This window comes from Canis aureus, chromosome 8, assembly GCF_053574225.1.
Source record: "Canis aureus isolate CA01 chromosome 8, VMU_Caureus_v.1.0, whole genome shotgun sequence".
NCBI classification, from domain to species: domain Eukaryota; kingdom Metazoa; phylum Chordata; class Mammalia; order Carnivora; family Canidae; genus Canis; species Canis aureus.
Genome location: NC_135618.1, coordinates 56,864,875 through 56,877,860, shown reverse-complemented (window position 1 = coordinate 56,877,860; position 12,986 = coordinate 56,864,875). Strand labels below are relative to the sequence as shown.

The window sequence follows — 12,986 nt, the reverse complement described above, 5'->3', positions numbered from 1 at the left end:
CACATGTGATTAATCAGAAAGCTGTGGACTGTTCTGAAGAAGCGTGTGTGCCTGCGTGTGTGCGCGTACCCGTTTCATTACTGTGGTGAATTTAAATCACAGGCGATGTTTGCTCACAAAGCCGCATTAGCGAAACGGCAGGGAAAACAAAATTACAAAACACCATAAACTGCAAGTTCACAGACTATATAAACAACAATTCGAGTCAGCCCGACAACTCACTGAGTCAATTCTGGTATGGAGCAGCAGGCACGGAGCATCTCCAAAGGAGACTTGGAATCATAGGTGCTTATGTTTCTTAAAGAAACTAAAACTGAAAACATTTTCAAAGGTTTCTGGTAAAGAATGATGTCTGGTTTCAAGCTCAACCTTGTACCAAATCCTGGGTCTTCCTCTGACCACCCATAAGATCTGTACAAATTCCCTGAACCTTCAAGCTCCCTTTCCTCATCTGTCAAATGGAGATAATTTCCAAGACACTGGAGATAGCATGTAAAATACTTCTATTACATATTAGTCAGAATTGCTTGGGTCGTTAGTAAAAGAAATTTAATTCAAAGTGGCTTAAACAGGAATGCCTGGGTGGCTCGGCAGTTGAGCGTCTGCCTTCAGCTCAGGGCGTGATCCCAGAGTCCTGGGATAGAGTCCTGCATCGGGCTCCCTGCAGGGAGAGCCTGCTTCTCCCTCTCTATGTCGCTGCCTCTCTATATATATACCCCTCATAAATAAATAAGCAAAACCTTAAAAACAAAACAAAACAATGGGACCCCTGGGTGGCTCAGTGGTTTAGCACCTGCCTTCAGCCCAGAGCATGATCCTAGAGTCCCAGGATCAAGTCCCCCATCAGTCTCCCTGCATGGAGCCTGCGTCTTCCTCTGCCTGTGTCTCTACCTCTCTCTCTCTCTCTCTCTCATGAATAAATAAATAAAATAATAAAAAACAAAACAAAACAAAACAAAAAAACAAAGTGGTTTAAGCAAAACAAGAACTGGAATGACTCAAAAATAAAGACCAGGCGCTCTGACTTCAGGTGCTATCGGATCCAGATGCTCAAAAAATGACTTTGGGACTCTGACACCCTCCCCATTTTGGGCCCCTGCTTTCTTCCCTGTGGACCTCTTTCTCAAGCAAACATTATTTATGGCAAGCTGGTACACTAACCATAGCTCCACACATATATCTTATCTTCCCAGCAACCACAGAGAACTGGTATGGATAGTACTTCTCTTGGAATATGACCCACTAGCCCATTCTCAGATCACAGTTTGGGTGTGGTCAAGTGTGTACTTACTTAGACCCTACCCAAACTCCAGATAGACACAGAACAAGCCACATACATACATGAAGACCCATATCAGCAGATGTACTGAGTGATGAGAGAGAGAGAAGTTTGCTCAGCTCAGAGAAGAGTTGGTCGGCCCTTCTTACACATTCTCACACAGGATGACTCCATTTCAATCCTAGGCCAATAAGGTCAAGTGGGCAGTCCACAGACCTAAACCTAGACACATCTGGCCAGGGTAACAATTTGCCATTATCTGTTTCTAAGCCTGTCTGAAGGCTTACAGCACTTCCTACAAGAAATTCTCATCATATCCTTACCTGCAGTGCTAGTCTTGAAAGTATAGGACTCATCAGTCTACCTAATAACTTAGCCTTTTTATGTGCTCTATCCACTTGTGGAGCAAGATAGGATCCTCTGCCCCTTCATTTCCACTGTCCCTCCTCCTAGACTTGCCCCCTAATGTGAAGAGAGTCCTTTAGTGTGATAATGCATCAGTTATCCTATGAGAGTTGATCAATACAAGTCATAAAGGTTTGATGTCTTTAGGTACCTTGCTCTAAAAATTGTGAGAATTCAAGGCAAATGGGTCTTATCAGACAGATGAAAGGAGCAGGTGCACAAGAAGGCTGTTGGCTCTTATTAGAAAAGGATGGAGGGATGGAGATCAAGATAAAGGGGACTTCCTGGCACCCATGAAAGGCAAACTTAGCCTGTCTGAAAGGTAATACACATAACACAAAAAAGAATGTTGGTAGCAGCCTCTGGACTCTGAATCTCTTCCTGACTGGCTAGGAGAACTAAAGTCCTTTCTATAATGAACTGAGCTGACTAACCTTTCCAGTCACTGTGAGTTAAAGGAACAGAGACACAGCACAAAGTGATGGTGAAAAGCATAGACTCTGGATTCAGACCATCTGGATTTGAATCAAGGATCCTACACTCCATATGCAGGACACCTTGAACATGTTATTTAACTTCTCTGAGCCTCGGTTTCCTTGTTGGTGAATAAAAAATAATAATGGTATCTACCTCCCAAGGCTGGTATGAGAAGGAAATTAGTTAATATATACATGAACCATTTAAAACTGAACCTGGCTCATTATAAATACTAAATACATATTAACCTTATACAGACAGCAACCTGGACTCCCTTACATCAGGGAACCTCCTTGTTTATATGTACATGGTTGACTGGGTGAACACCCAGGACAAGTGCTGAGTCTCTCTCTAGATTTGCAGAGGCAAAGTAGCGGTGACCAAGAGAGGTGTGGTTTGCACCCAAGGAACTTTGATTCATTCACCAACTGCTACTTGCTTTTGCTGCACTTGATTTTGATGTAACGGGTTTTTCTTTTGTTTGGCAGTGTTGGAGCAAGCTCTTCCACTGCCTTACTCTGAAAATAAGAAAAGGTCTGTGGTGTACTTTTGAAAAGACTTGGCACAGTCAATTACAAGGGTGAGGCGGGTTGGTCACAAGATGGCTTACATGGACATCAGCCTTTGCTAACAACTAGGAAGCAACACCACAAGCAGGCACTGGGGTCATAACAGGTGTTCCCAGAACTCCAGATGCAAAGACCAGTTATAGCCCAGAAAGGTCACTGTGCAGGTATCAGATGATGGTAGAGACTGCACTACAGACCAGCTCAAACATGGTTTGCCTTAAGTGTGCTTGCAGTTGTGGTGGCCTACGGTATCTTGTCAGTCATCTTTACATTCTGGCATCCCCAATCTCCCTCTTTTTCACCAATTCCCCATTCAAGTCACTACATTACTGCGTGTCCTCTATTCCCACTCACCTTGAGAACTCCTTTTCCTTATCAAGCCAATTCCTGCTCACTCCTCAAGCATAACTGAATTTCAGTCTCCTCCTTGAGGTTTGTTTTGACCACTTGCAAACACTCTGAATTGATACTTATTACCTGATACAATCATGTAGAATTCTATACTGTCTTACAACAACCTCTTAAGACTAGGGCCTTGTGACCAAACATCCATTAGTTTTACCTGTATTCCTTCATTCCTTCTGCTGGTAGTAACATCTGCCCAATTTTTCTCTGGGGGAAAAAAAAAAGCCCTTTTAAACTCTTGGTCCATGTGGCTCAAAAGGCTCAGTTCCCAGGATGCAAATATGACCCAGGCTGACCAATCAAGTATTCCATCTCCCTGGTCACAGTGATTGGATCAGGGGTGGGCACATGACCCAAATCAACCCTATGAGCTTCAGTTCCTGGATTTTTGCTGAAACCACTGAAAAAAAGGAGAAGAAGGAACTCTCTTGCAAAAGACCTGCAGCCACCATATAATGGGAAAAAACCTCCTGAAAATTAGGCCACTTCAGAAAAAAGCAGAGCTGATAAAATGAGGGAACAAGGTGCCTAAAGATATGATCTAGGTCTCTAGATACAGTTATGCCTAAACCTAAATATCTCCTAGCCATTTCAGTTATATGAGATAATAAAATCCCTTCATTCATCCATGTGACAAATATTTATAGGAGCCCTACTGTGTGCTGGGCACTGTTTTAGACACTAGAATACTTTTTTTTAACCTAATACAATATAAACTAGATTTCTTTGGTTACAACTGAAATCACCCTGGTCAGCAAAGTCTTCATGTCGCTTCATTAATACAATTGTATTTAATCTCCTTCATGTGAATGCCTCTTTTTCCCAAGTAGATCATACACTCACTGAGAATGGAGACCACACATATTTCTCTGTATCACCAATTGTGTTATGTACATACTAAATAATTAGCAAATTGCAAATTATTTTTTTAAATTTTTATTTATTTATGATAGTCACACACACAGAGAGAGAGAGAGAGAGAGAGAGAGAGGCAGAGACACAGGCAGAGGGAGAAACAGGCTCCATGCACCAGGAGCCCAACGTGGGATTCGATCCCGGATCTCCAGGATCGTGCCCTGGGCCAAAGGCAGGCACTAAACCGCTGCGCCACCCAGGGATCCCTATCCTCCTCTTATTTAAAGATTTATTTATTTTAGAGAGAGAGAACAAGAAGGGGAGGGACAGGAGAGAGGGAAAGAGAATCTTGAGTAGACTCTCTACTGAGCATAGAGACTGATGAGGGGGCTCAATCTCATGACCCTAAGATCATGACCTGAGCTGAAATCGAAAGTCCAATGCTTAAGCAACTGAGCCACCCAGGAACCCCTTTTCACCTTTTATATAATCGCCCAACAGCCTTTAATGAAAATGGTCACTCTGTTCTTTCAACACCTGTTTTCCTTAGATGCCATGATACCACACTCTAGTGGTCTGTCTTTTTACATCCTAGTTATTTTAATTCAGGCTTCTATGTGTTTTCTAGAGCTGCCATAACAAAACACCACAAACTGAGCGGCTTAGCAGAAGTTGATCGTTTCACAGCTCTGGATGCCAAGAGCCTGAGACCAAGTTACCAGCACATCCATGCTCCCTCTGAAGGTTCTAGGGAAGGATTTCTCCTAGCTTCCAATAGTTCTTTGGCTTTTTCGTTTTTTAAGATTTATTTATTCATGAGAGACAGAGAGAGAGAGAGAGGCAGAGACACAGGCAGAGGGAGAAACAGGCTCCACGCAGGGAGCCTGATGTGGGACTCGATCCCAGGACTCCAGGATCACACCCTGGGCTGAAGGCGGCGCTCAACCGCTGAGCCACTGGGGCTGCCCAGCTCTTTGGCTTTTGATAGCATAACTCCAGTCTTCACATGGAGTTCTCCCTGTGTGCATGGGTCTATTTCCAAATTTCCCCCTTTTTATAAGGTCACAATCATACTGAATCAGGTGTCCTTCTCCAGCATGGCCTCATCTTAACTAAATACATCTACAATAACCATATTTCCAAATAAGGTCACATTCTGAGCTACTGGGGGTTAAGACTTCAAAATATGTATGGGGAGGCACAATTCGACCTATAACAATTCCCCTCCTCTACTGTCTACTCAACAATGGGGTTGTGTTCTTGGAGCATGGATCTTCCTTCTCTCCCTTTATATATATATCTGTGCTCTTTCCCTATATGTTTTCATCAAATCTGATGGCTTTAAAATATATGCTGATGACTTGCAGATTTCTTTTTTTTATTTTTATTTTTTTTATTTATTTTTTATTTTTTAATACATTTATTTTTTATTGGTGCAGATTTCTATCTCCACTTCTGACCTCTTTCTTGAGATATACCCAACTATTCACTTGACTCTTCCATATCTAATAGAGATCTCAAAATTATGGCATCCAAAACAGAATTAATTTTCACCACTACTCCACTCCCAACAAACAAGACCCTACTAGGTCTCCCCACATCAAAAACTGTAGTGTCATCCACCAAGTTGCTCAAATAAAAAACTGAGGATCCAGGGATCCCTGGGTGGCTCAGCGGTTTAGCACCTGCCTTTGGCCCAGGGCACAATCCTGGAGTCCCGGGATCGAGTCCCGCGTCGGGCTCCCAGCATGGAGCCTGCTTCTCCCTCCTCCTGTGTCTCTGCCTCTCTCTCTCTTTATCTCTATCATAAATAAATAAATAAATCTTAAAAAAAAAATGAGGGTCCCTCCCTCTTATGTTCCATAACCAAGCTATGACAAATCCTAACAGTTTTGCATTCAAAATATATAGAACAGGGATCCCTGGGTGGTGCAGCGGTTTAGCGCCTGCCTTTGGCCCAGGGCGCGATCCTGGAGACCCGGGACCGAATCCCACGTCAGGCTCCCGGTGCATGGAGCCTGCTTCTCCCTCTGCCTATGTCTCTGCCTCTCTCTCTCTCTCTCTCTCTGTGTGTGTGTGACTATCATAAATAAATAAAAATTTAAAAAATATATATATAGAACATATCCATTTCTCTCCACCTCTGTCGTCACATCCAAGTCCAAGCCATTACGAATCTTTTGCCAAAAGTAAATCCATAGGCCCCTATCTGGCCACTCTTCTTTACCTTCTCCAATCCACCCTCAACATCAGTGTGATTTTGATAAAGTGTACATCCTATTACGTCACTCAGTAGCTTTAAATCCTTAAATGCCAATTTCTAGAATCAATTACGTACTCTTTACCATGGCCCACAAGGATTTTCCAACATAGTCTGGGCCCTGCCTGCCTCCATCCTTACTCTGGACCCTCTCCTCCTCTTGCTCATTATGCTCCAGCCACACTGGTCTCCTTTCAGTTTGTAGAACACTTCACACTATTTCTCACCTCGAGGCCTTTCCATACCTCACTATTTCTCTTTCTAGGAATGCTCTTCCGTAGATTCTGCACACATATGGATCCTTCTCATCCTTGAGACTCCAGCTCAAATATCAAACCTTAGAGAATCTCTTCTCTGATCAAACTTTCTAAAGTGACCCCTGCCTAGTTACAGTCTATTCTGAATTTATCCTGTTTATTTATAAGCGTACTTGTGTATTATTTGTCTCCTTCTCCAATCTCCACAAGAACGTAAGCTCCTAAAGAGCAGGAATCAAGTCTGTCCTTTCCACTGTGTTTTCAGTATTTCAATACTTCACCTGAAACACAATTAACTTCTATCTATGTGTTTAATGGATGGGTGGATGAACAAAAAAAAATAGGCCCTAGAAATCCTCTTATTCAAATCCCTGTATGCTGAGTATTCCCTTAGCAGACTATTTCCAGGAGTCTATACGAGAGATCTCTTTTTCCTAGAGACAGAGAGATACCCCCACTTTCTTGCAGCAATGGGCACATTTTGCATTTCCTTCAACATAAAGTTCAAATTCCTTCCAATCTGTCTGTAAAACTTCATTTTCCACAACTTCCTTCCCCATAATAAATTCATAGCACACTCAACTTCATACCATTACATGAAAATACTACCCATGCTTATAATGTTACCTCCCTTGGGAATGCCTTCCTTCTTCCTCCTGCTAAACATCTTTTAAGATTCCCTCTATGAAGCTTTTCCTGGTAGCCAGAGAGGTTATTACTCTGTCACGTCAGAGGCCTTCATACATAAATACCTCTACCATGTTTACTCTGATATATGACAATTCAACACCTCGATATATTACAGTGAAACTCACAAATTACAAAAATAAAGATAAAATCCTGAAAGCAGCTCGGGACAAGAGGTCCTCAGATACATAAGGCTGGCAGCAGACCTGTCCACAGAGACCCAGTAGGCCAGAAGGGACTGGCTTGATATACTTAAAGTGCTAAAAGGGAAAAATATGCAGCCATGAATACTTTATTCAGGAAGGCTGTCGTTCAGAATAGGAGAGATTGCTTCTAAGATAAATAAAAACTAAAGGAATTCATGAACACTAAAACAGCCCTGCAAGAAATATTAAAGGGGACCCTTTGAGAAGAGAGAGAGACCAAAAGTAACAAAGACCAGACAGGAATAGAGACAATCTACAGGCACATCGACTTTACAGGTAATACAGTGGCACTAAATCCATTATCTTTCTATAATTACTCTGAATATAAATGGACTAAATGCTCCAATCAAGACATACGGCATCAGAATAGATAAAAAGCAAACTCTATAAATATGCTTACAAGAGACTCATTTTAGACCCAAAGACACCTCCAAATTGAAAGTCAGGGAATGGAAAGCCATTTATCACACTAATGGACATCAAAAGAAAGCTGGAGTAGCCATCCTATCAGACAAACTGTATTTTATTTTTTATTTTATTTTTTAAAGATTTTACTTATTTGGAAAAGATAAAGAGAGAACACAAGTGAGGGGGGAAGGGCAGAGGGACAAGTGCTTGATCTCAGGACCCCAAGATCATGATGTGAACCAAAGGCAGACCCTTAACCAACTGAGCCACCCAGGTACCCCAGACAAATTAGATTTTAAACCAAAAACTGTAGTAAGAGGTGAAAAAGGACACTATACTTAATATACAATTCTATTTCCCTATTTTACTCTTACTTTGAGTAAAAGGATTATGTTTTATACTTTGCCCACTAATGCCTAGCATGGTGCCTAATAGATAGCCAGGAAAAGAATTGTTGACTACTATACATGCATATATAGTTGAAATTTTTCATTATTGTACTGCTCAGTGGAGTGAAAGGAACTGGAACATATTAACAGTTATTATTCTGTCAGCTATCTGACCATCATTAATGAACCAGTGGAAGTGGTGATTTTTAATTTGTGAAAAAGAAAACTATTTCAACTAGTTATGGCTTGGTTAATAAATCATATTTGAAAATACTCTGTTCAAAATAGACACACCAATATAGATACTCAACCTTTTCATGTCTGCTTTTCAATTTTTAAAGAAATGCTGTAAATGTTCAGGGCATAAAAGAAATGAGATGTAACAGGCATTACGAGGAAATTGTCTAGCTTGGATTTTTTTTTTAACTTTGCATAGGCATAGATAGCACTACCTGGAACTATTTAACGTATAGTTAACTTAAACTATAGTTTGCTTTTATGGTAACCCTACTTTTGGCCAATGGGTTTTATTTTATTTTATTTTATTTGGCAATTTTTTATTTTTTTTATTTTTTTACCGTTCCTGGAAGTACTACAATACCAGGTCAATGTGCAGAGTGGACGGAGCAAGCTCCTATTCCATCTCCCTGCTCCAAAAATCCATTTAATATATTGTCCTCGGATAGAGGACGTATCAGATATTAAACTGATAGAAACAGATACTACACTTGATCTTAGCCAAAAGGCCGAGAAGCGATGGCAAATGTTTTTTTAAATAGTTTTTTTTTTTATTTTTATTTATTTATGATAGTCACAGAGAGAGAGAGAGAGAGAGAGAGGCAGAGACACAGGCAGAGGGAGAAGCAGGCTCCATGCACCGGGAGCCCAACGTGGGATTCGATCCCGGGTCTCCAGGATCGCGCCCTGGGTCAAAGGCAGGCGCTAAACCGCTGTGCCACCCAGGGTTCCCCGGCAAATCTTTTTAAAGCAAGGCATAACCCTATGGTTTCCAGCCAAGGAGCTTGTGGATCAGCACCATGGACAGAGGAATGGCGTGTAAAAGGTTGCTCTAAGGCAGTTTGTGCAATGACCACTGTGATGTCAGATATACTACCGAGAAAGACTGGTGTGAACATTCTTCTAGGGATCATTTGAAGACAGCGGCTTTGGATTTGGGTCAACTCAGAGGATAGTCTTAAGAAAATAACCACTCCTCCAAGATGTCTCCAACTAGTATGCTCTGCTTCATACTTTGGATTTATTGACCTATATTGATTCACTGTTTTTTCCACAATCTGTTCAGTTCTCAAATCACCAACATTTTCACTACAAAGTAAATGTAAACACCTAATTAGAGAATGTGGAGGACATCTGTTCTTCTTACCTGTCCAGCATTTATGAGCCTTTTCTCTTTGCAAGCCAGCTTTCAAACAAACAACTGTTTTTAAGATAGTATTAAGGAATTCTTGATGCTAATGAGAAGCGTTTGATGGTATGGAAGTTATGCTGAAACTAAGAGTCCCTGTCTTTTAGCAATACATTCTGATAGTTACACATGAAAAATGTGACGTCTGGGATTTGCTTCAAAAAATTCACGAAGTGATAGAGGCACAGAGAAGACAAGACTGGCCATGAGTTGCTGACTGTTGAAACTGGAGGATGAGACATGATAGTTAATCCAGTTAATTCTTTCTTATGTTTGAAATTTTCCATTAAAAATATATGTATGTGGGCATGCCTGGGTGGCTCAGTAGGTTAAGGATCTGCCTTAAGTTCAGGTCATGGTCTCTGGGTCCTGGGATCAAATCTCCTACCCAGCAGGGTCTGCTTCTCTCTCTCCCTCTGCCCCTTCCCCTGCTCATGCACACTCTCTCAAACAAATTCTTAAAAAAAAAAAATATATATATACACACACACACACACACACACACACACATTTTACTGAGAGGAAAGGGAAAGGGAAAGGGAAAGGGAAAGGGAAAGGGAAAGGGAAGGAAAGGAAGAAAACCTACATCTGAGGTATAATGAACAACAAATCCCAGTACCCACTGCTCCAAGAGAAGCTCTGAGGAGGTTAGGCTATAACTTTCCCATGCAGATGAGATTTTCTCTTGTGGAAGATGTCCATGTGATGGAATAGGAAGTTCAGATGTCTATAGATGATTACTTTCTTGAGGAGCAAGATGTTTCAGGAGAGCAGTTTCGAAGAAATGAAACCTTTCATGTACTATTCCCGACAAGAAGCAGCTGGGCGGCATTGCAGGGACTGAGGCTGAGCGTGGAAGGTGGTTGATGGTAGGCCCAAGGTCAGTAGTACACTAAAGTTCTAAGTTAGATCCAAAACAAAAACAAAACAAAACACTGTTCAAATATGATAGGATAGATAAGTAGAGGGAACCAAGATATAATGCCAAACACATTAGGATGGAGAGGAGCTAAAATATGAAGAGGGTGGAGAGGTTCAAAAGGAAGACACATCTAAATACTGGGCGGGGGGGGGGCGGTGTCCATTAGGTAATTTTAATTGTAGCAGTCATGTCAGAAGCAAATAAAGAGCCAAAAAAGAGGCTGGGGGATAAAATAAGAAAGTGAATGTAAAAGTGCTTCAAAATCTGTGAAACTGCACACATGGCAAGAACTGCTCAGAGGCTGTGGACAGCGGCTGAGGTTGAGTGCCTATAAGCACTTGCTACATGTGACAAACACAAAAAGTCCTGCTTCATTGAGCTAACTTTCTGGTGGGGGAAACAAATAAATGTATTTGCCAAGTGTGTGGATTCCACCTGCTTCATTTAGAGAGAAAATGTGGCCTCCATCTCACTGCAGTCCCCACCATCCCCTACTGTCTTACACTCTGCCTACTTCACTCGTTTATGTTAATCTGCAGGAGTTCTGCAGGCTTATGAGCCATGCTCTCCAAAGTCCCTGAGCTGCTTGTGATGCCTGCCTCTCCTAAAACCACCAAATGGCCCCATGAGAACATAAAAGCACATAAAAGACCCTTTTCTTCTCTGAAACTGAATCCTGAGTTGCCACTAATCTGAAGTTACCTTGGGTGGTTACGTCACCTCACTGAGAGCTTAATGTTCTTACCTGCTGCGTGGAGGTAATCATGTCTGGTTTACAGGACTTCCGTGAGGACTAGACATTGCCTAACCAGCTCTTACTCTTCTCTGGGATCTCATCCTTGGCAATACCTCTTCAAAGAAACCTACTCAGACCTCCTGACTAGGTCAAATCCCTCTAATATATGTGGATACTCCCACCATGTTCCTCTTCCTGGTAGTACCTGTGGGCAATTATAATTGTACCTTAGCTTATTTGATTATTTGACTAATACCTGCTCCTCCCAACAGGCTTGGAAGTGCAAGAGTGCCACGGATCCTGCTTTTGCTCACCACCTATCATCATGCCTGCCACAAAATACACGCTCAAAAAATACTAAAAAGAAAAGTGAACTGCAAAGACAACCCCTGGCACATACAAGGTACCCAATAAATTCTCTCTGAGCCTCCCTCACCTAATGCCTGTCACATAAACGACACTCCTAGCTTCTGGGCTGCTGGAATTTGTAGGCTGAGTTTTAACTAAGGCTTCTGCTGAGAAAGAGAAGTCACTAAGCTCTTCTAATAGGGCCACCTACTCCTAGAACAGAGATTTTTGTTTTGCCCGCTGATGTATATGCTAAGTGCCTAAAACACCGCCTGGCACCTCGTCAATGAAGGGATGGATGGGTGGGCAGGCAGGCGTCACTCTTGAGTTCCACAGGGGTGAAACTTGAGTTGGGGGGTGAGGACAGCTCCTCCGCAGTGGCGGGTGGAGAGGGAAGAGCGGGGACTCTGGGTCAGGACCCCCTCTGTTCACGGTCAGCCACATCAACTTCCCCGAGCGAGGGGCCTAAGAACCCCCAGATGAAGGAGTATCCCCAAGCCAGCCCTGGGGTATGGGATGGAGCCGAGCACAAGCGCTCCCGCTCCCGTGGAAGAGGCAGCGAACTGCTGGGGCGCCCCCCCCATCGCCCCTGGGGAATGGGACCCAATGGGAGCTGCCCCCGCTGCTCCCGCCCTGGAGGACCGACGGGCCGCCCCGCGCCGCCCTGGGGGTGGGACCCGGCTGCCCCCGCTGCTCCCACGTGGAGGACCGACGGGCCGCCCCGCGCCGCCCTGGGGTGGGACCCGGCTGCCCCCGCTGCTCCCGCGTGGAGGACCGACGGGCCGCCCCGCGCCGCCCTGGGGTGGGACCCGGCTGCCCCCGCTGCTCCCGCCGGGGAGGACCGACGGTGGCCCAGATGCTCCCGCACGGGGTGGGGGTGGGGGCGGGGGGGCCGCCGGGCCGAGCCCTCAGCTAGGGCCGCAGTCGGGCGCCCGGCGCCGCTCGCAGAGGATGCCCGGGACCCCTCCGCCAGGCAAAGGAGTCCCCGCTCCCTCTCCCTTCTCCGCTGTAGAAAGGCCCTGGCGCCGCCTCCCCAGCCGTGCTCCTTCACCTCAGAGACGTCTCCCCGCCTCCCAGACTCCGCGGCCGAGGGAAGCCGCCCACTCTCCTTTTCCACACTGTGCCATCTTCTCCCGCAAAACGTGCGCTCGGCCCCGGCTGAGTCCCTCCGCCCCCTCCTCGCTTCTCAAGTACCCCGGCGGCGAGTGGCCGCGCCGCGCCGCGCGCTCTCGCGAGAGTCTGCCACACGGAAGCCCCGCGCCCGCGAGGAGGCCTCCCGGGACCCCGCGGCGCGCGGTGGCGGGCGGCGCATGCGTGGCCGCGGCTCCCAGCGCCCCCCGCGCAGCCAGCGGGCGGA

The 12,986-nt window shown here is 44.5% G+C and overlaps 1 long non-coding RNA gene and 1 other non-coding gene across 5 annotated transcripts in view; both read right to left on the bottom strand.

The window, feature by feature from the left end:
- Positions 1 to 12,925, bottom strand: part of LOC144319235 (uncharacterized) — an 824,173-nt gene extending 811,248 nt beyond the window's left edge. For 2 of the 4 annotated variants that reach the window (XR_013385121.1, XR_013385122.1), the window contains exon 1: positions 10,243 to 12,476. This is a non-coding gene — a long non-coding RNA (uncharacterized LOC144319235). Of the gene's footprint in view, positions 1 to 10,242; positions 12,477 to 12,680 lie in introns of those variants that run through there. The other 2 variants (XR_013385123.1, XR_013385124.1) reach the window with 2 other exon arrangements.
- On the bottom strand, positions 8,765 to 8,955 carry LOC144319836 (U2 spliceosomal RNA). The gene has a single exon (XR_013385545.1). It is a non-coding gene; the product is annotated as a U2 spliceosomal RNA (small nuclear RNA).
- Positions 12,926 to 12,986: the final 61 nt, after the last annotated feature.